Genomic DNA, 20,280 nt, shown 5'->3' with positions numbered 1-20,280 from the left:
TTTCCAATAGGAATCAAAAGTGTCAAAAACATTCTGCCCTCTTGTAGTCTGAGTTCTTTGCAAGAGAAGAATTACTCCATATTTTTTCCTAGGAAAAAAATTAGTAAAAGCTAAGAGTTGCATTTTCTGAGGGATTCTTTGAGTCTAAAAAACATTGAGAACCTCTGGTTTGTGGCATTCCCATTGGCTTTTACAAAGTGACTAAGAGCCAGGTCTCTAAAACCATGGAAAATAAATAGGACAACATTAGAAAAACAAACAACAACGACATCCTAGTTGAATTTCAAGACAAAACATTGATACAATTCTACCTAATAACACATTTTACCATAACAGAACAAGTCCTATATTGACTAAAATATTAATTATATTTTTTACACTAAAATAAATGCAATTAAATAAAAACAGGAGTTTTAAAATGTTTGATTGAAAGAATTAGATTTGTCTAGAAACTTGGTAGGTTTTTCTTCATAAGATAGTAAGGGTGCGAAACATGCTAATATGTAAAAATGTGAGATTCTGACAGACGTTAGTATCTAGAAAATCCTAATTTAATGAGGAAGAGATGTGGTGATGGCTAGCCAGAAGAATTCCTCTGATTTATAGTTGTTCCTTTAATCTGTTGGTTAATAAAATGCAAATGTTTTATGGAGAACGTTCCATTTCAAAGGTGTGATAGAACTCTGCTGGACTGCTGAAGAGGCAGAGTGTGTCAGAGCTCCCAAGATCTGTGGCAGCCTGCCATACATGTTGCCTTGGAACTGGGATTACCTCCTGTGTCACATCATGGAGAAATCCAAAACGCTGGTCTCTCCTTCTGAATTGAAAAAAAAAAAAAAAAAGAATCAATTTCTCCATAAACTGGAATTCCCATTCTCTAGAGCACAAGCTGTCCTCCTTAATGATGAAGAATCCTGCCAGCATAACATAAAATGCTCCTTGCTAGGTAGTTCAGCATTTCTTCTTTTTAGGCTTAGTTTATGATCATTTGTTTTTACTGTCAAAGAATACTGTTTGAAACGCTCAAGCCATAAAGTTCTTGCCTCAGTAGTTCAACTACTTTTACATCTGCTTTAAATCTTCATGAATTAGTTAATGGGAAGGAAAGCAGTCTTCCACAGCAACCACAAGGAAAGCAGCGATTCCAAGTGCAGTGTTCAATAATCACTTGTGTCAAACTGTTTGCCAACAGTGAGAAGATCCTGGAAGAATTCTCACCTATCTGTGAACTCAAGGCCAAATTCTCATCTCAGATACACATACAAATTCACTTAGCCTCTCTGGGCAGAATTTAAATTGCAGTTATGTCAGAGCTTTCCTTTTCTCTCCCAGTGTGATACCTCAGTCTTACAATGATACAGCTGAAGGTTACATGACTTATATTCCTCATTAAAACAGGCAAACCTGTAATCAGGATTATGGAATTTTGTCCCATAAGTCTGATCGGCAAGTGCTTTCTGGAATTTGGTAGACAACGTTATTTGGGTAAATGTGATATCTTTTATTAAAACAACTAAATATTTGGGAAAATTGTTCTCTGCAAGCTTTTGGGTACAAACACCCTTCTTCAGGCAAAGGGAGAGTCTGGAATTTGGAAAATTTATGAAATACTGGATTAGATTTTTTTTTAAACAGTATGTTAAATAGACACTTGCTTAAGATGGTTGGATAGGCCTGGCTCTACTTAACTATAATTCTCTATTTCCAGATCCTCACCTGCAATAAGCAAATACACTTCCTGTAAAGCAAATAGAGCTGCGTTAATTTACATTAGCTGAAGATCTGGCCCAATGCTTTTTTTTAAATAGCCTGCTAATAATATTGGCTCTCAGCAGTATGTTACAGTACTAGTATAAGCCTCACCTGAAATAAGCAGATACACTTCCTGTCAAGCAAATAGAGCTGTATTAATTTACACTAGCTGAAGATCTGGCCCAATGCTTTTTTAAATACCCTGCTAATAATATTAGCTCTCATATGATGCATCACACTAATGCCACTAAGCTTATTGACAACACACATGTTCACTCTCCAAAAAAGTTTTGTTTTGGTTTTTTTAGTACAATGAGGGCCAGTGCACTTGAGAAACTGCATTTGGGTCTCTGCAACAAAATTCAGCCCATGAACTGCAGCCACAATGATTAACAAGGAGTTTCCAGAAGTTAATATACCAGGCAAAAGGGTGGCTCCTTGGGAGGTTGAGCAGTGGAGAATGGAAGTTAAAATGACTTGTGCACCACTGAGCTGGAACATTCTGCAGCTGGGTCATTGATCTGCACTATTCTGGCAGGGCAGCACTTTTGTATTGTTAATTTTCAATGACATAAAGGCTTGTATTAATACAGGAAACAGAATGAAAGGGCCAGAGCACTGAAGGGAAGACAAAGGAGAGGCCAACCCAAATATGGAGAATTCCACAAGCTGTGCCACAAATACAGGAACAAATTCCATCCAGGAACAATAAGAAATTCATTATTTTGTGAATCAAATATACCAGGTCAGATCCTCACTGGGGTAAAGAGATACTGTTCCTTTGAATCTAGTGACTTTATTTACTGATTGACACCTGCTAAGGATATAACTGATGGTTTACATTACCAGTAGTGCTATGCATAAACATTATTCTCCCCTTTGAGAGAAATACTTGTACAAAGTATTTTTTATATAAATATTAAAGTCTAATGCCCACTATCCTGAAATCCTTTTTTATGACCCCTAGTATAATAGTAAGTATGAAAAGGCGCATAAACCTCAAAGAAGTTGTTCATCTATCAGGAAGAAGAATGTTTGTTCTAAAAACAAGGGGGTAATAATTTATTGTTTGGATCCTCTGTAATAAACTTGAAATAATGCCCTTAAATTTCCGAGTTTTACTGTCAGTGAGACAGTCATTAGTTCTTATGACTGAATTCCCACACCATAACATTCATCAGTGTCTCAAAACAGTCCTCCTGTACTTTCCCTAGGGCTCTATTCAGCCAAAGTGCAACTCCCTGGGTCCTCCACACTGGGATCTCAATGACAACACACCAAACTTTGCTATGACTCAAGTCCTGTCAAAATCTTAAACTCTGGATGGCTGAATACTCCACCACACCACTTCCCCTTTCACTGAAGAGGAACTCATATGACCTCCCCAACTAGATCAACTAGGAAACAGAGCCATCTCTTAATAATATAGTCCAAACAAAATAAGCATGCTGAATTTCATAATGGGGAACTGGTTCTACCAGAATTGCATGAGATCATGGTCTTGGAAGGTTTATGATACAAATAGAGAAATGTGAGGTCCACAAAGAAGCTTGAGTCAGTGACTTCTCAAATGATACCAGGAAACACAAAAGGGCGATTTAAATGTTAATACATTTACCAGAGAAATAAGTTAGTTACAAGATGGGACATTAAAGTTTGAAGACCTGGCACTAATCAAACTAAACAAAAAAGGAAATAAGTCATCTTTCATTAGGGACAATTAGTGAACTTGGCCTGGGAAAGGTCTGGGTCAGTTCCCTGGCTCATTCTAAAGCCGGGGTGGGCAAAACATGGTCTGTGGGCTCGATCCAGCCTGACGGGCAATATCATCTGGCCCTTAGGTGGGTGCCCACCAATTAATAATATCTGGTCTGGCCTGTGGCTGCCCTGCTGTGTTCCACATGGGGCCAAGCCCTGTCCACTCCTGCTGGGGCAACACGCTGCACTCCCACCTTCGCTGGCAGGATGGGCCAAGCCCTGGCCAGCATGCACAGCTTCTGGGTTAGGCTGCTGCTGCTACTGCTGCAACCACCTGGGGAACTGCTCGGCTTCCCCAGCACCCAGTGGCTCCTCCTCCTGTCCCTACTGTAGCACTCTAGGCAGCAGGCATGGAAGTGGCAGTGGGTAGTGGGGAGTGTGGGGCCCATGCCAGGACTGGCAGGAGCACACAGCCTGGGGCTGGGGCTGGTGGGAGCACAGGGTCTGTTCTAAGGCTGGGACTGGGACTTGTGGGAGCATGGGGCTGGGTTGAGCTGGAGCAGCAGGAGCATAAAGCCTGGGTTGGCAGGAGCATGGGGCCAGCCTGGCTCCATTGCACAGTGTTCCCCATGGCTTATGCACAGCTCCCAGGACTCAGCTAGGGCAGTAGTGAGCAGGGCCAAGCTGGCCTGGCTTCTTTGTATGGAGCTCCCTACCACTCCCTGCTGATTCCCAGGAGTTGCACATGGCAGCAAGGAGTGGGGCCAGGCCACCAGCTCCATCACACGTGACTCCCAGCTGAGTCCCGAGAATTGCATGTGAGCTGCAGGGAACCCCACACAACGGAGCCAGGCTGGCCTGGCTACGCTTCCTGCCACATGCCTCTGCAGGGCTTCACCTGCTGCAGGCTATGAGCACCTTGAGGGCCCACTGCCAGTGGCTGCTGCTGCCATGGGCAGCGGGGGCTGTGCACCAGGGGGAGCATGTGGTATGCACCACATGCATACTCCACACAATAAAATAAGAGTAAGGCTATTTTGAGCTATTATGCCATCATCTCTATATATACTATGCAAATACACATAAAACAGGGCAAAAATATTTTTTGAAATAAAATGAAAATATCATAGTAGATGTTTGATTTTTAGTATATGATTTGTTGTTTTTTTTCCAGTTCCAAAATGGCAACTGCCCCCTCCCCCCCAGCATACTTCCAGGGGCAAGGGGAGGGGCTTCCAGTGGCAAAAGTCAAGAGTTAAGGGTGGGACTTCCAGTCCCAAGATGGTGACCAGGAGGTGGGGCACCCATCAAGCGGCAGAGATACCCTCGCAATCCTCAACAGTTCAGCTAAACTCATTAAGCAACTTTCCAGCTGAAATACTTTAGACCGGGGGTGGGCAATTATTAGAGGCAGTCTCCATTTATGGAAATACCAACCATCTTGATGTAATAGGTGGATATAAAGCAGACAGTTAAGAGGAAGCCTGAGAACATCAAGCAGGGTTAGCCAAGACAGAGGAAAGCAGGAATCTTAGCTCGAATGGGCTCAGTGGATTCAGTGGCATATTTGATTAAAAGTCTCAGAGGGAGAAAAGTTAAAGCTAAAACTGTACTAAATGAGTGAGTACGGTATGAATAGACAAACGATTTTGCATTTAATTACCAGCCTTCGCCTTTGCTCACAAATTTATGCGAACCTTAATTTTAAGTTTTTTCAAAATTCAATTGAAAGTTTAAGTTTGAGAATGTTGTGTTCAGAGGAAACATAAAACTCACAGTGGCCAGTATCAGTCTTCTAGTCCCTGCAGGTTGCCAAACTCCTGATATAAACCAAGAATTTCCTGTAAGAAAACAGGAAATACCAGGAAAACAATTATCAAACTAGGTTCATGTTCATCTTTGTTTTGCATTATTATTATTTGTTTTTTTTTAACAGGAATGAAAAACTTGGATCAGAAACCAAAGCTGATGTAACACCAATATTCACCATGTGGGTGTTTTGTCACATTATATTCAATGTTAAGACTGTCCATTCCACTCTAGATAGATACCAGAAGGGGCTCTGAACTTTTTACTACCCAAAAAGCTGTCTTCAGAACACACTGAAATAAAAGAAAGGTTGAATATCAATAAAGTAACCAAATAAGAACATTTACATGGTATTAAGATCATGATTACTGAAACAACTCCTGTCTGCTATTTTTTTCACTCTGTTTACCCCATCTACAGATTTTTCCCCCCATCAGAAAATGTATAGTGTGTGTGGGGGGGGAAGGGGGGGGGTTAAAACAAAAAGTCAGTTCCAAGATGGCAACCCCCGCCACCCACTACAAAGGGTTAAAGTCTAATTACCCATATTAATTTCTTTCTGAAATTTTCAAATGCATAAAAAAGGAGGGTTTCATAAGGTCCTATTGTAACTGTCCTATGATATCACAAAAGCTAAGGTCACGTTGACCTGCTCTGTTAGAGTACATCATCTACTTAGCAAAAAAGAAAACAAATTGTGTCACATTTTATTCCATCAGCGGTTGTAAATGAAAAGGATATTTTGAGAAACTGAATTAATAATACATTAAAATAACTAGGAAGAAAGGTTGATAATTAAACGTGTTCTGTAATTCAAACCCAGCCCGAACAATGAGTCTCCTCTTTTGGTAATAGTTCTTTTTAATTACAGAAATGACAGCTCTGAGTGGCTCAAACCTTCTCTGTCATCTTCAACCCAGACAAAGCCAATTAAGAAAACACCAAACCAAAAAGGCAGATCATGCATTTTACATCCAGTTTTCCCAACCAAGTCCCTCCAGAGAGCACAGGAAGGCAGAAGCACTTCAGGACTTAACAGTACAGCAATTACAACAGCCTATAGCCCAGGGCTGCCCAAACATTGTCAACTTAACCCTTTTAGATCAACTGAACCCTTCCTGGAGTATGATACTGCAGTGAAGCTGGCAGAAGGAAGTCGTAAGACGACTACAGCAGCATAAAAGAAGCAATTACTTTTGGACAATCAAAGAATAAACACTGACAGCAGAGAGACCTGCAGCACTATGTAACAGAACTAGACAGCCTTTAGTAAAGGAGCTCTTCTGAAATTTTCTAGCAAGGTGCTCACTGAAAGACCAAGTCAGAATGACTGCCAATTATATCATTGTGCTGATACATAAAATGAAAGGGGACTCTGCTTAGAATGCCTGAATGCAGGGCCATTTAAACGGAGGGCACTACACTGCCTTCTACCACTTCAGGGTCTGGTCCAAAGGACTTGAAGAGAGAAAAAGCACCTAAGTCCACCCTTGAGGCTCTCCTGGCTGTTCCTTGGTACATTCTGTTATTTAGGGAATCGTTCTCCCTCCTCTTGCAGGCATGTATTAATATCACTGTCTTCAACCCATTATTTGGCAGACAGGTCCAAATTCTTACCAAGCCTTCCCTTTGAAGAAAACCTCCTTTCTGGTAGTTAGCTTCAACTTCATTGCCATTACTAGGCCTAAAAATTAATACCCCAAAGGGATGATGGGAATCATTTGGGCATTGGGTTTCAAGTTATTATATTTGTGTCATTCTGTCACAGCTAGAAGCCTTTTTAACAACAAAATCTTCAGAGACTAATGGGTCCCAGAAAAGTGCTAGTGCATTACAGCCACTGAAACAGCTCTTAGTGAATCCCACATGCTGCCAGTTCTTGCCTGCTTGCTGTGTGGGTGAATGATAGCAGCTGTTTTTCCCCTCTGTGAGTCTTGTGTGCCATTATTAGGTAATTTCTTCAGAGCTCAGAGACTGCTGTTTCTTCGCACCGTCACAGGTACGGTGAATTGTAAAAGCAACAGGGAGAAGCAGAACAGGGTGTCCTGGGATTGTACAGCTTCACCCCATGCCTTTTATTCAGGGCTGTTTATTATTAGGCACAATTGTGTCTTCACTATTGGACTGAACAAAACCACTCCATTTTTTCCTTTTCCCCCTTCAGAAAAAGGGGCATAGGGAGATACATTATTTTGTTAGGAGGAAGTATATGAACTTACTGTTCTTTTCCAGTGTGCTTTCAGAATGTGGTCTTACTCCATTGATCAGTGAAAGCACGTCCAGAATTCATCTGTAAGAAAGAAGACTATATATGTTTAAAATCCACAAATGAATATTTGCTCTCATTATACAGAAAGGTACTCTGGTTTTTTGGGCCATGAAAATGAGCAGCCCCCCACACACAAACAATTGTTTAATAAAGAAAAGGGGGAGAGGACATTGCGCTGCCAGGAATGCAGTGGTAGGGTACCAGGATGGATTCGAACGGAGCACAATGGCATGGTCACATCCCACTTTCAGACCACATTGAAGGAGCAGCAGTCCAGAACTATTTTTGAAGTCCCTGAAAAAAGTAAAAATCCCCTTCCTCCCTTTCAGTGCTCAGTGGCATGTCTCCTCCCATCCCATTCCCCCCCATCCCCTCCCTGCTCTCTTTAACTGACATGGGGGCAGGGGGAGCTCCAGAGCCCCTCCTGCCCTGCTCCAACTGGGATTGGGCTCAGCCAAGGATGGTGGCCCCAGTGATGGGCACATTGTTCCTTCCTGCCCAGTCCCCCTGAGTGCTGCCTGCCAAGCTAGGAGCAAGTGCAGGAAGAGGGAACCCACCCACCACTGCTTGCTGCCCCTGACTGAACCCAGCCTGCACGCAGCCCTGTGGAGTGGGACAGGAGTGGCTCTGAAGCTCTCCAAGTCAAAAAAGAAATAGTAGGAACAGCAGCAGTGATCAGAGGGGGAGGTGGGGGAGAAAATGGGAGGGAAGAGGGGGGTGCCACTGAGTGCAGAGAGTAAATGAAGGAATGCCAAGAGCATGAGGAGGGGGACAGGCTTCTTACCAGCTTCATGGACTTTAAAAAGTCCCAGAACCTGCTCCTACACTGTGGTCTTCCTCCCCTAGTCAGGGTTGGGGAGCTGGGAGAGAGGGTGCTGCCACCCCTTCAGATCTAGTCATTTCTCTTGCACCCTTCTTTACAACATTCTGGATTTGCTCATCACACATACTATATTTTGAAATCATATCTTAGTAAAAATCTCCCCTAACCTTTTAATTGAGCCTAGCCCATGATTTTGGAAGCATTGGGTAGTAGTAACCTTTTCTTGCTGCCCGCGCATCTTTGAAGATGCTGACACACAGAGAAATCAATCAGTCAGTCTTTTAAAAAAAGGTCAGAAATAATCCATTCCAGCTGTGATTTGAGGATAATTATTTGAGTCCAACAAAGGAAAAAGCCTCTTTCCATCAACCCCACAGATATCTGCGTGATACAGTCAGATTCCCCACCCTGTTCTTGCCACTGGCAGGGCTGTCATTGCTAAAATCACCATGACTTCTTGTTTACTGGTCTAAAAGGAATTATGCCACCAAAATATAAACAAGTATTTTTCTCTTTGAAGTGTGACATTATCTGGAATGCATGCCGTTTGGCAGTGCCAGCTGCCAGTGCAGCCCCATTGTGTTTAGAGAGAGGAGGACTGAAGATTTCAAAAGATTTTTTTTAAATAGTTATGACTTTGCCTGAAATCCCACTGGGAGCTTAACCAAGGCAATTTCTTGAAAGACTGGTCTAAATATATCTTTTGGCATTTGATGTAAAGCTTGGTTCAGCTCTCTTAGTAATACATGATAGACAACTAAACAATTTTTTAATGGAAACCTACAATGGATCTCATCAACCAAGCTATGTATTACAAATTTGGGCAGAAAAATACATTGATTCTAACACTGTGGTATATTTTACCTACAATTCCCTGATCTTCTATACAATGTAGGTCACATTTTATATGTTTCTTAAGAGATGGGTAGTGTAGAGCTGTATCTAAAATAAATAGAAGAATACAGTTGATTATGTGTTGAATATGCAATTCATATTAGAGTCACAAGCCACATCCAGCTTACCCATTTAAAATCTAGTCCAGCCATTTAAAACTAAGGAAATATGATCCAGACAAAGTTCAGTTGTTGGTATAGCATTTCTTTTTAATTTCACTTAACTAAATATATGACTCCTTTGCATAGTTAAGAAGAGTATGATAAAATACATTTAATCTTGGGAGGTTTTTAGTTTTTATTTCAAATCTGTGAGAAATCTCTGAGATTGGAAAACTGAAGAAAGTCGAAGTGGGCTTACAGAGAACCAAAAACAGCCACCAGGCTAGAGTTTCATGGACAAAAAACCCAAACATTATGTAGATTAACAGGAAAATAAGTATTATGTATTGGGTCAAGCTTTCCAGCAAGATAAAATGCCAATAAATGAGTACTACAGAATTTATTTTCATTAAAGAAGTCTATAGATCAGATGACAGGAATTAAAATGTGTGCCTAGTCTTGGCTTATCTGCAGCTTTTCTGCCATGACACTATAACACACGTTTTAAAGTACAGAAAGTACAGAATTATGACATCCAAGCAGATATTCCAGAACTTATATTATACTAGTTGACCACTAAAAGCCAAAAAAAAAAAAAAAAGAAGAAGAAAACCAGTAAAAATATCTATGCAAATCAGAAAGATTGTTAAAAACAGGGAATGCTATAATCTTAATCATTGAACTAAAATTTCTAAAGTGATTTATGAAGGAAATTAAATGACCAAGTACAGGTACTCAAAGGAAGCAAACAAAGAACTAAATTTAGAAGGCTGCATCACAGATGGAGTCAAAATTAGACACAAAAGTAAAATATCTAGTTTGCAACAATAATTACTCCCACATTTGCATGATGAGGGTTCTTTGGTAATTTTTTACTAAGCTATTATCTTTTAAAAAAGAAAGTGTACACTAACCAAAGCAAGGGAAATCCAGGCCATCAAGCCTCAAGACAAAACAATTAGGTTGGGATTTGTAGAAGCACTGAATATTGCCCCCAAACTTTTGACCAAATGTGGTTTAGCTGGACTACTACCGATAAACATATTCCAAACTACAAAATATAGATATGATGGTTCTTATTCCCATGCTGTACCCAAACACATGTATAACAAAAGGCTGCTATTCTTTTCTTGCATTTTCTAAAGAGCCTCAATCCCTTATAACTCTTAGCTTTTACAATACAAACCTTCTGGAATCACACGATGCCCTCAGCTCTTAAGAACATGTTAACTTTTCTAGTACCCAATGGATGACTATACACATGCAGCAAGGCTGCAATTACATGCTGCTCCAATGCATGATAATTACCGTGCTCCAGCAGACTCAAGTGTCATGTGTATCGGTGTCCCCACCCTGATAAATAGCAGTGGGGGCACTTTAACTAAAGCTAAGGCAATGAGCTTTAGTTAAAGTGTCCCCACTGCCTTTTTTCAGTGTGGGCATGCTGATACATAAGACGTTCTGGGAGCTTTATTTAGAGTGCCTCTCAGGGCCACTCTAAGTAAGGGACCCCCTCCCACTCCCCATATAAACACCTTTTGTTTCCTTGCATGACCTCTATTTGTGGCAGGGGTAATTTGTTTACTTTTTACATTTTTGACACTACACATTTGAGGCAAATGCATGGTTGTTCTTGGTTTAACACTGTACATGTAGTGTTACTGGAGTTTTGAATAGGAAAGAAGCTACTAAGTCTTTAGGACCTGAAGAGAATGCAGTCAGGTCAGGATAGTTAATAAAACTTTCTTCATCCATTCTCTTGACCCTTTTTTTGTGGTCTGTGCGCAAAGATGACTTTATCACTTTCTGAGGAACTATTTGTCTTTGTGAAAGTTAAAACGACAACCAAAGGAAAATGTCAATGAATGCTTCAGTGGCACTAATAGGGTAAGAAGAAAGAAAAGAAAATCCATTTACAAGCTCATAATTTTTAAATGTCTATAATTGTCTAATGTTATTTAAACACTAGATATATACACATTCTAAGTTACTAAAATGTTTCCATGCTCTGCCAAATATATTTTTTCAGCAAGATTGCCTCTTTCTTTCCCCCCACCATGACAGATTGCATTTAATTGAACAGTTGCCGGTTTAAAACTGTCATTAAAAATGCATATATTCAAATAGTCTTAGTACAGCATACTGCCCTTTCAGTTCACTTCCTCCTTTTATCTGGTTGCAAATATCCTTTTTATTCGGGACCTAATTTATTTAGAAATAATGTGATTCTTACTAAGGCCAAGGACTAGAATTACAAAAACAGGGTAAGCTTGTTAAATTGCTTAATGGTAATGTTTTTTACCAATCTCAAAAATGACCTGGCCTCTCCAAGTCCCTTTACCACTGGACTCGAGGGTGTTTCAAAGCGGTGACTCACTTGAAGTAGAGGAGAAGTTTGGATCCCAGTTATTTGCTTCAAGAGACTTCTAATAGCAAGGTTAAGCACTGGAACTAATGCAGGCCATAAAGGAGACAAGGTCCCTCCTTGCACATGAACAGAAAAGGTAGTTTTAGTGAAATGGTGCTTTTACAGAAGGAAGAATTTGGAGCCAAAGCATATCTGCACTTAATATGAAACACTGATGAGCAGATCTATTCTCTTTCCAGTTTTATACAAATGAAGTTACTCTTTAAATACAGTAACTTATATCTTATTAACACAATGAGGCAGAGCTATTCACCCATAAGTTTTCAAAAGACAATCCTCTCTACAGGTTAGTAATAAGCTGTGATGGACTCAGCAATGTCTAGTTAGCACTAAGAACTATTTACCATTCCTGAGCCATGGGACAGAATTTGTATATTTATGATGAGTATTTAAAGGAAAAGTTAATAGCAATTTGGGGGCTATTAGAGGAGGTTCAGCCACTATGTAGTGTTAGTGTAAAAACTATATAACTCTATTGACCTTCTAAATGAGTGCACTGTTACTGTCATGCTTTTCAATTTTTTCTAGAAAGAGCTGGGAGTACTTAAGCAATACAGTTCACAAAGCCTTTTGTTCTCTTGTATTCCTCAAGAAAAGTGCATTAGCCATGAAATGATGAAAGCAGTTACTAAGGTATGTTATGGTTCTAAAAACACAGGGCCAGGCACTCAGTTTTAGTAAGCTGTCATAGCTCCATCCATTTACTTAAATTGAGCTACAATTGTTTAGAGTTGAGAGCCTGACCCATTGTCTGTTAACATACAGGTCCACAACTATTTTTGACATTTATATCTTATATATGGATACTTTATTTTGTAACTTTGTGGCCAATGAGAAAAAGGACTAATTATCACCAGTGACAAATGCAAGAAAGAATATGACATTGTTATAGTAGGGTTGGAGTGTTGTTGTAGCTGTGACAATCCAGGATATATGCAAAAAGCAAAGTTTTTTGTGATATCTTTTCTTGGACCAGCTGAAGAGTTGGGAGAGATTTTAGGAAAACTTTCCGGTACAAAGTGACCTTCAGAAAATGGGCCTGGAAACAAAAAAGTCATACCTTTAATGGAGGCTAACTACCCTGGATTAAATATAGATAACAGTTTCATGACTCACTGTAATCTAACTCATGTCTCTTCTAACCTCTCAGTTCTCCACAGGCAATAGTGATACTCTTCCCTTCTGAATGCTCTTGTTCTTTTACATAATTAGGTTATACCTGAAAGTATCTCTTCTGATACCTGCTCTTTGCCCCTGATTTACAACCCTCCTCCCCTCCCTAAATGTCTGTTTTATTTTACATATGGAATAAGGCTGACATCATTTAATCTGGTATTTAATTTAGGCTGCACTTGCTTCTTCCCCAGACCTCAAGAAGAACACTCTGTGTCCAAAAGCTTGTCTAACATCTCTCTCAACTGTTCAATAAACAATATTACTAAAAACCTTGCTTCTATAATACTGGTAATTTTCAAACATCCAAATGAGTTCTGCACCTTTTACAATTTTTAGAATAAAAAAGCATTTAGAGAAAATAAAATTAATGCTTCATTACTTCTTATATTGCATTGAAGAGGAACCTGGAAAAATACTATACCATCTACCAGGAAGGCTAATTTAATACATAGTAAAACAATGAAAGAAAATAATTACTAACATACATATTAAATATTCTTTGGAACTATGATGTTATGATCATAATATGGTGTGATGATGTATTAAAATCAAGTGAGTGGAGAGTCCAAGGAAACACCATGATTACGGTGTATATGTGAAAAAGAAAATGCAAGGATAAGGTAGCCAATTTACTTTCCAGAGCATAACTGAGGGGCATAACAACAATTCAGAGAGATAGGGAAAGTTTAAAGCAAGGGAATATGCAGAATAAGAAAAATCCACAGAAATGGAGGCAGGGTTTGTTCTTTTCTCATGATATATAACTTGCATGCAAACTATACATCAGTTTAAGGTTACTCTACAGAAAAACAAGCCCCACTTCACCCCCAAATGACTGGGAAGTGTTAATAGAACACACACATGCCAATACTGCATTCAGTACCCCTTGGCTGGACTCAGGGATTTATAATGGTCTCTTTATTTATTTATTTAGTGTATGCGGTTTCAGCATATTGTTTCAGCCATCTTAAGGCAATGTCATCACTAGTGTGAAGAGTTTGAAAGCCACCAGGTAGCATAATAATGAATGCAAGTCAACAATACGAAGACATGGTTTGAACTTGTCCATAAGGCATTTGTTGTCATTGCAAAGGCCCTATTGATATAGATTTGTTGAGAAGTATGTTCTCAACCAGCATGGCCAGTTAAATCCTGGCTGACTGACTAAAGGGTCAGAGATGATGTGACAATTGCTTGGTGCTTATACAGACTATTCTTCATGTCGTTGATGAAGTAATGATAAGTCAAAGAGTTTGAAAGGGTGGACCAGCTGAGCTACTGGTGTGTGGAATACAGGGGCAGTGTTCTGCAACTGAATAATGCAGTGCGAGGGCAGATGAACGTAACATGAGGGCACTGTCATCCCAAGTGGAGCCTGCACGTTTGCCAAATAGGTTATTCCTTGTTTTGATTTTTAAAGCAGTTTTCTGGAGCTGTGATTTATAAGCTAAAGTCCAGTCAAGAGTGACTCCAAGATAAGCTGAGTGGGTTTTGAGAGGTTGGGCATTTAAGGTAATAGTGAGTTCACAGTTAGCACTGCATTATGCAGATGGAAAACACTTGAGACAGTCTTCGAGGTATTTGGTTTGAGGTACCATTTTAGGCAGTGTTCTGACATCAGTCTCATGTCTCCATCAAGCGTGAGTTCCATATTTGAAAAGTCATGGGCTTAGGTTGGAAGGGAGAGGCATCAGTACTGATCTCCTAATGAGACCATTGGCTTGATGATGTCTCCAAGAGCTAGTTCAATTGGCCAGGTAGACTCTAAAGCGTTGACCATGTAGTCTAGTTGAACTATTACAAGTTGCCCAATGTGGTCAAATTCCTGATATTTTTGCCAGAAGACCAGTATAGCAGTCTTAAAGTGCACAGCACAGCTAAGGTTATATAGACAGTTGAAATTTTGTCATTTATTGATTATTTGCCTGTTCTTTCCCCTACTCCCCCAGATTATTATTTTCTCCTTTTTCTTTTTTACTAAATGAAATACTTAATATATTGCTATTTTCCATCAGGATAGCATAAGCTACTCAGGTGTCAAGAACTTTGCCAGTAGCTTTGGCAGAAAGATAGTAGTGCATATTTATCTCTATATAAATCATATGAATACACATATTACCCTACTTCCCAGCATTCTAACCTTCATGTGTACTCATGTGTTTGCTCTGTTTATGAAAGACAGATAAGTACCCAATCTTTTTGCTACTGAAACTCTTGCTAAAACCTGTGTTGTCCCAAGATTTCAGCTCTCAACTGCTTGAGCAGACTATGTAATTGGAAGACCACTATTTCCTATTACCAGTGAAAATTTGGAAGCAAAAAAGATGACACAAAGAAGGCTGAACAGCAACATCATGTATATACTGTGATAATAGGCTCAATCCATTGCATGTGCAGCTGATCTGCTCAGTAGTTCTCATAATGATATACATTAGCACCAGCTCCTTAAGTAAGATTACTGGTCAAGGACAGATTATTGTGAAACCACTGGCAAGTAGGCTCTACTAGTCTCTCTAGCAAAAGGACTTCACAAAACCAATACTGGTCATACGTGCTATATACATGTTTTTTATGAAGCCAATTAACCTCTTTATTTTAAAACAAGAGCTTTATTATTGGTGAGTGTGGCAGCTAAACCTTCACAGCAGATAACTTCAGTAAGGTTGAGTGGAATGAGTTACATTTGCTTCACTTATGCTCCTGAATAATTAAAAGATTAATTGTTTTATTTGCCAAAAATAGATTTGGATGAAAGTTAAGAAACATTCAGTCCTGGATAGCGGTTTAGTCTAAGCTTCTGTGACCAGAGGGCAGTTCAAATACTTTTGCACTATATCTGTTCTCCCAATTTCATTTTCCTGATCAGTTCAGCCCTACCCCTTGCAACACACCATTAACAGTTAAGTGCAGCAATGTAGCTTAGGGTAACGTGGCTTCAATTTATAGCTGGCATTTAAACTTAGCTTCATGACTGTATGGCCAATAATGTATGTATGTGTTTCATTGAGAAATGCTACCCTTTTTCATTTAAAAGCCAAACAACAAGCCATTTACAGAATGATATTGTTGGCCAGTCTTTTTGAGCTGATTAGAATTAATACCTTTCATCAGGCAAGAGTATAAATGTATTGAACTTGGGGATGGCTAGCATAGCAATATGAAGACACTGCAAAAAAAAAAATAAATAGATTGCAATCCTACCTTTACTATTACATAACTTATTGCCACAAATTGATGTCCATAGTAGATTCCAATTCATTCCAATATAGTGCATTTACCAGGAAAGAAACAGGGGGGAAAGTTGCACTCAGCAAAGTGTTTTGAATCAAGGAAGATCACGTTAGCACAAGGAGAATTTGGTCTTCAGTTATGTTCTAAGACACCCAGTACAGAATGTTATCCACCCTACCTCCCCAAAAGCCTTTTTACTTTTTGTGGTACCTCAAAAGCTTGCAGAAAAGCAGCAGGAAGCCAAACTGAAATTACTCTCTTTCAACAGGGGCCATAGTCTCCTTGCATCCAGCCACCTCTCTCAGGCAATAAAGAGAGGATTCCCGGGTCTTATGATCTTTCTTACTGAAACTAAAAATCTGAGGTTTGAAACAGACCCATTTCCATTACTAGCTTAAATGGCTGCTATAGGCCAGGCTTCCCACCATCCACAATGAGTGTAAGTCAAGTAATCTCTTATTTCCCCAAAGCTTGTTTGTTCATTTTTATTTTCTATCACCCCCCCAACAGTCCTTTGATTTTTCTAGGGAAAAAAAACCTCAATCATTAACAGGGTACAAACAGGAACTCCCCCCACAAGGAATTGGACAAATTAAGCCATTTACTTCCCACCAGGGCAGACAAACCTTTCCTCTTCCTCTTTTTGTCAGACAGCTGTTTAAATGAACCCCAGCTGCAGTCAGGTCTCCAGTCATTTAACTCTTTCATGTCTGCAGATCTTGTAGGGAAACCGATGACTTCATTGGAGAAAAGAGATGGGATCTGACCCAAATCAGAGGTAGGAGGTTTTCCCAACCCCAGACCCTGTTAACTACAAGAACAGATGCCAAAGACTGTTTGGTTGACGTAGCTGGATTTGCAAGCCATTCTACAATGTCTTAAGGAAATGTTACTGTTGTGCAAAAACTCATATAGTACATTAGGCCACAACTAGCACTTTTACACACAAAAGAAAGCAACATTCCAACTAATTTGTGAGGGATTTGAGAAAAGGCCCATCTCCTTGTTCTGTATTTGTACAGGCCCTAGAGTGATCAAATTCTCCCATTTGACTGGCACTTTTAAACATGATGGTACCAATACATTACCTCTTGTGCTACCAATACTAAAAAAAAAAAATGTATTGAAAGTGTGTTGTTTCAAATAATTAAAAATATATGTGGTATAAAATGAGTGCAACTTCACTGGATGTTCATTTGCTCATGTCAGTGTTGAATGTGATCAACTGAGTTAGGAAGGAATAAGACAGTGCCTTTTATGAGAACTGGTGGTTTTAATTTAATCAAATCCATTCATAACCACAGAGTAATACCATGTTTACCTTAGAAATTGTAACTAAGCTGTCTCTAATCTTGCTCTCTAAGTATGCATGTAGTCTGTGTTTCTTCAGTATCTGACCAACAGTATAGCTTGAAAAGCCTAGTGGAATTCAGTAGCCTGAGAACCCATTTCATTTATATTCAAAATATATCACTGTGACATGCTACCCGGAGCAGCGGATTATAGCTTCCTTTAGAAATCTGAAGTGGTAATATGATGAATTCTGATTAGCTTTCTCTCTTACCTGTGAAGAAGTGGCAGATTACACACAGTTTTGTTAGCTAGGCGAGCCTTTGCAGAGTTATCATTCTGTCTTTTTAAAAATCATTACTTACTGTTTACTTTGTGATTCCTGTCTGCATCTTGCAAGGACAAATAGTCAATTATCTGGCTCCATAACAAGCTCACAAAATGCATACACTTTTATATATTTTACTTGTTTTATTGGCCATAGGAAAACCATTGTAGTAGCCGGGCATCATTTATATAATCACAAAAATGTAACTACTCCAAAACAGAAGAAGATAATCACCATCGTCTCATATCATTTAATGAGGTTCTGGAGAAATAAAACTACTCTTAGGACGACATTTTCATGTCTTCAGCTGAAAGGGTGTTCAGTGTCAAAGTTAATGTAACATAAACCTGAAGCAAACTGATGTTTACAGCTGTTCTGCTGAACATATAGGAACGACTCTGAACATGAGAAACTCTCTGCAGCTCCCTTCAAAATCACAATGCAAGAGTGTTCTGAGGTCATCATGAGACAGCTAACATTGATTAATGTTCTTATATAGCAATGACACTGTAAGTTTATGGATATACTGGTGAACTTCTGCCAAAGCTCACTGAAAACAGCTGCAAGGCAAGACTGACATTTAACCTCCCCTGTTTAAGACAGGGACTCCTGGCACAAATACTGTGCTAGAAGCACACAACCCATGGGGTTACCATTACAAAAACAGATTTGGCCAGCAGGACATGTTTACTTCCTGAACAAACTCTTGACACTTTACATGAAGCTGTAATCACACAATCATACTTGGGAGATGAGGGGTTGAAACAAGCATCAAAAAGAAAAGGAGAATTCTTGAGATAATCTAAACAAATACATGCTGCGCTTAATTTCTGATCTGACAACCTCCTCTTGGGTCTACAATCAGCAGAATTTTTACTCTGGCGTTAGGAAGAAACAGTTCTCAAATAAAAGCATGTGACTGAATCTTTACTTCTGCAGACAAGTCAGCCTCTCTACACTTGGCTGTAAATTTATCTGAGAGAGTATCATAAGAAATTGGAGTATCATAACATATTGGAAGCGTATCATAACAAAAATCTGTCGCTGAATTGAAGAGAATGTTTGGGGTGTTTATCTTGCCTCTGGCAATGCTGTTAAATCATCTCTGCCAAAAATATCCTGTCTCAAAGACTCATAAAAAATACCTTTGAAGAGCAAATATTTTTCACCTTTGGAATGGGCCAACTGGGAGATAATCAAAAGAAACGTGCTTTGAGGCTGCAGACAGGCATGACACTTGAACCATTTCTAGAATGTTACTGCTTGGGAACTAGCTCACAAGTGTCCTTGGACAGAAGTCTCTGCACATTCACTGCTAAGGGTCCTAATGAGAACTATTGCCTTTCAGGGATTACTGCCAAAATGCCATTGAATGGGGAGGAGGTGGCAGAGTGCCCAGACCTTCCAGGGAGGAGTGCAGGGATTGCCAGGTTTGGGGGGCTGTGTGGCTCCCCATGTTTGGTTTCTGCTACAAGCATTCCCCAAAACCTCTGTGGGTGGAAAAGCAAGCCACACAACTTCCTTAGCCCCTGGCAGCCCTTCCACTCTTCCTCTTATCCCCACTGAACCTGACACCCCAGAGGGCAGTCTCTAGCAGGAAATGAAATGACAGCATGGCTTTCAAGGCAGGGGTTGAAAAGTCACAGAGATATTGCAGGGCCCCAGAACATGCAGCCCCCTGGAAACCACTAGGTGGGGGCAACACAGCCCCCCAGCACATAGCAGGGCCAGAGGCAGATAGAGAAGGGGGTGCAGAGGTATGATCAGGCCTCCCTTTTGGACTATACCATGGGAGCAGTGGTCCCCAAAGCAGGTATGAATCTCTCCCTTCCCTTCCCTCTCAGCAGTATGTCTTTGCCCCTTCGTTCCCCCTACTTCTGAGGCTGGTGTTTCAGAGATGCTCCTGATTCATTCCCACCAGGTGGTGGGCATGTTCCCGTCCCCATGCTTGCTCTCAGGCTGGCCTGGAGCACTGGGGGGGACCCACCCACCAATATTATCGTTGCTGTTCTTGGCTGTAAGGAGCAAGAGTGGTTCTGGAGCCCCCACCTGCTCCCTGGAGCATGCAGTCCTCTGGAAACCACATAGGGAGATCAGCTGGAAACTGGGGACAGCAGTAGTGATGGACAGAGGAAGGCAGGACTGAAGGGAAGGGGACATGCTGCTGTGGCTGTATGGGAAGGGAATGAGTACCAAGAGTGCAGGGCAGGATTTTTACTTTGTTTGAGAACTTAAAAACAGTACCTGCTTCTGCTCCTGCAGCATGGTTTGCCTGCTGCAATGAAGGGTGGTGAGGTTGGGAGCCAGGGTCTGGACAGTATAGTCTGGCTGAATTCCAGAGCAGCCGTTTGCCTTACATGTGCTGGAGTGGGGGGAGTTGGGCAGCGAGAAGAAGTGCAGTTCAAGATGCATGGAAGACTGACCAGATTCTAAGCAAGTAATGCTCCATGTCTATAAAGCCTATACTAGAAGGGAAATGGT

At 40.3% G+C, this 20,280-nt stretch overlaps 1 long non-coding RNA gene across 1 annotated transcript; it reads right to left on the bottom strand.

The window, feature by feature from the left end:
* Positions 1–411: 411 nt before the first annotated feature.
* Positions 412–7,550, bottom strand: LOC102574514 (uncharacterized). The gene is made up of 3 exons (XR_002086616.2): positions 7,479–7,550; positions 5,227–5,291; positions 412–817 (listed from the first exon to the last, which is right to left on the bottom strand). It is a non-coding gene; the product is annotated as an uncharacterized LOC102574514 (long non-coding RNA).
* Positions 7,551–20,280: the final 12,730 nt, after the last annotated feature.

This window comes from Alligator mississippiensis, chromosome 1 (assembly GCF_030867095.1).
Source record: "Alligator mississippiensis isolate rAllMis1 chromosome 1, rAllMis1, whole genome shotgun sequence".
NCBI classification, from domain to species: Eukaryota; Metazoa; Chordata; order Crocodylia; family Alligatoridae; genus Alligator; species Alligator mississippiensis.
Note: the sequence above shows the minus strand (reverse complement) of the source record. Positions and strands in the feature narration are given on the sequence as shown.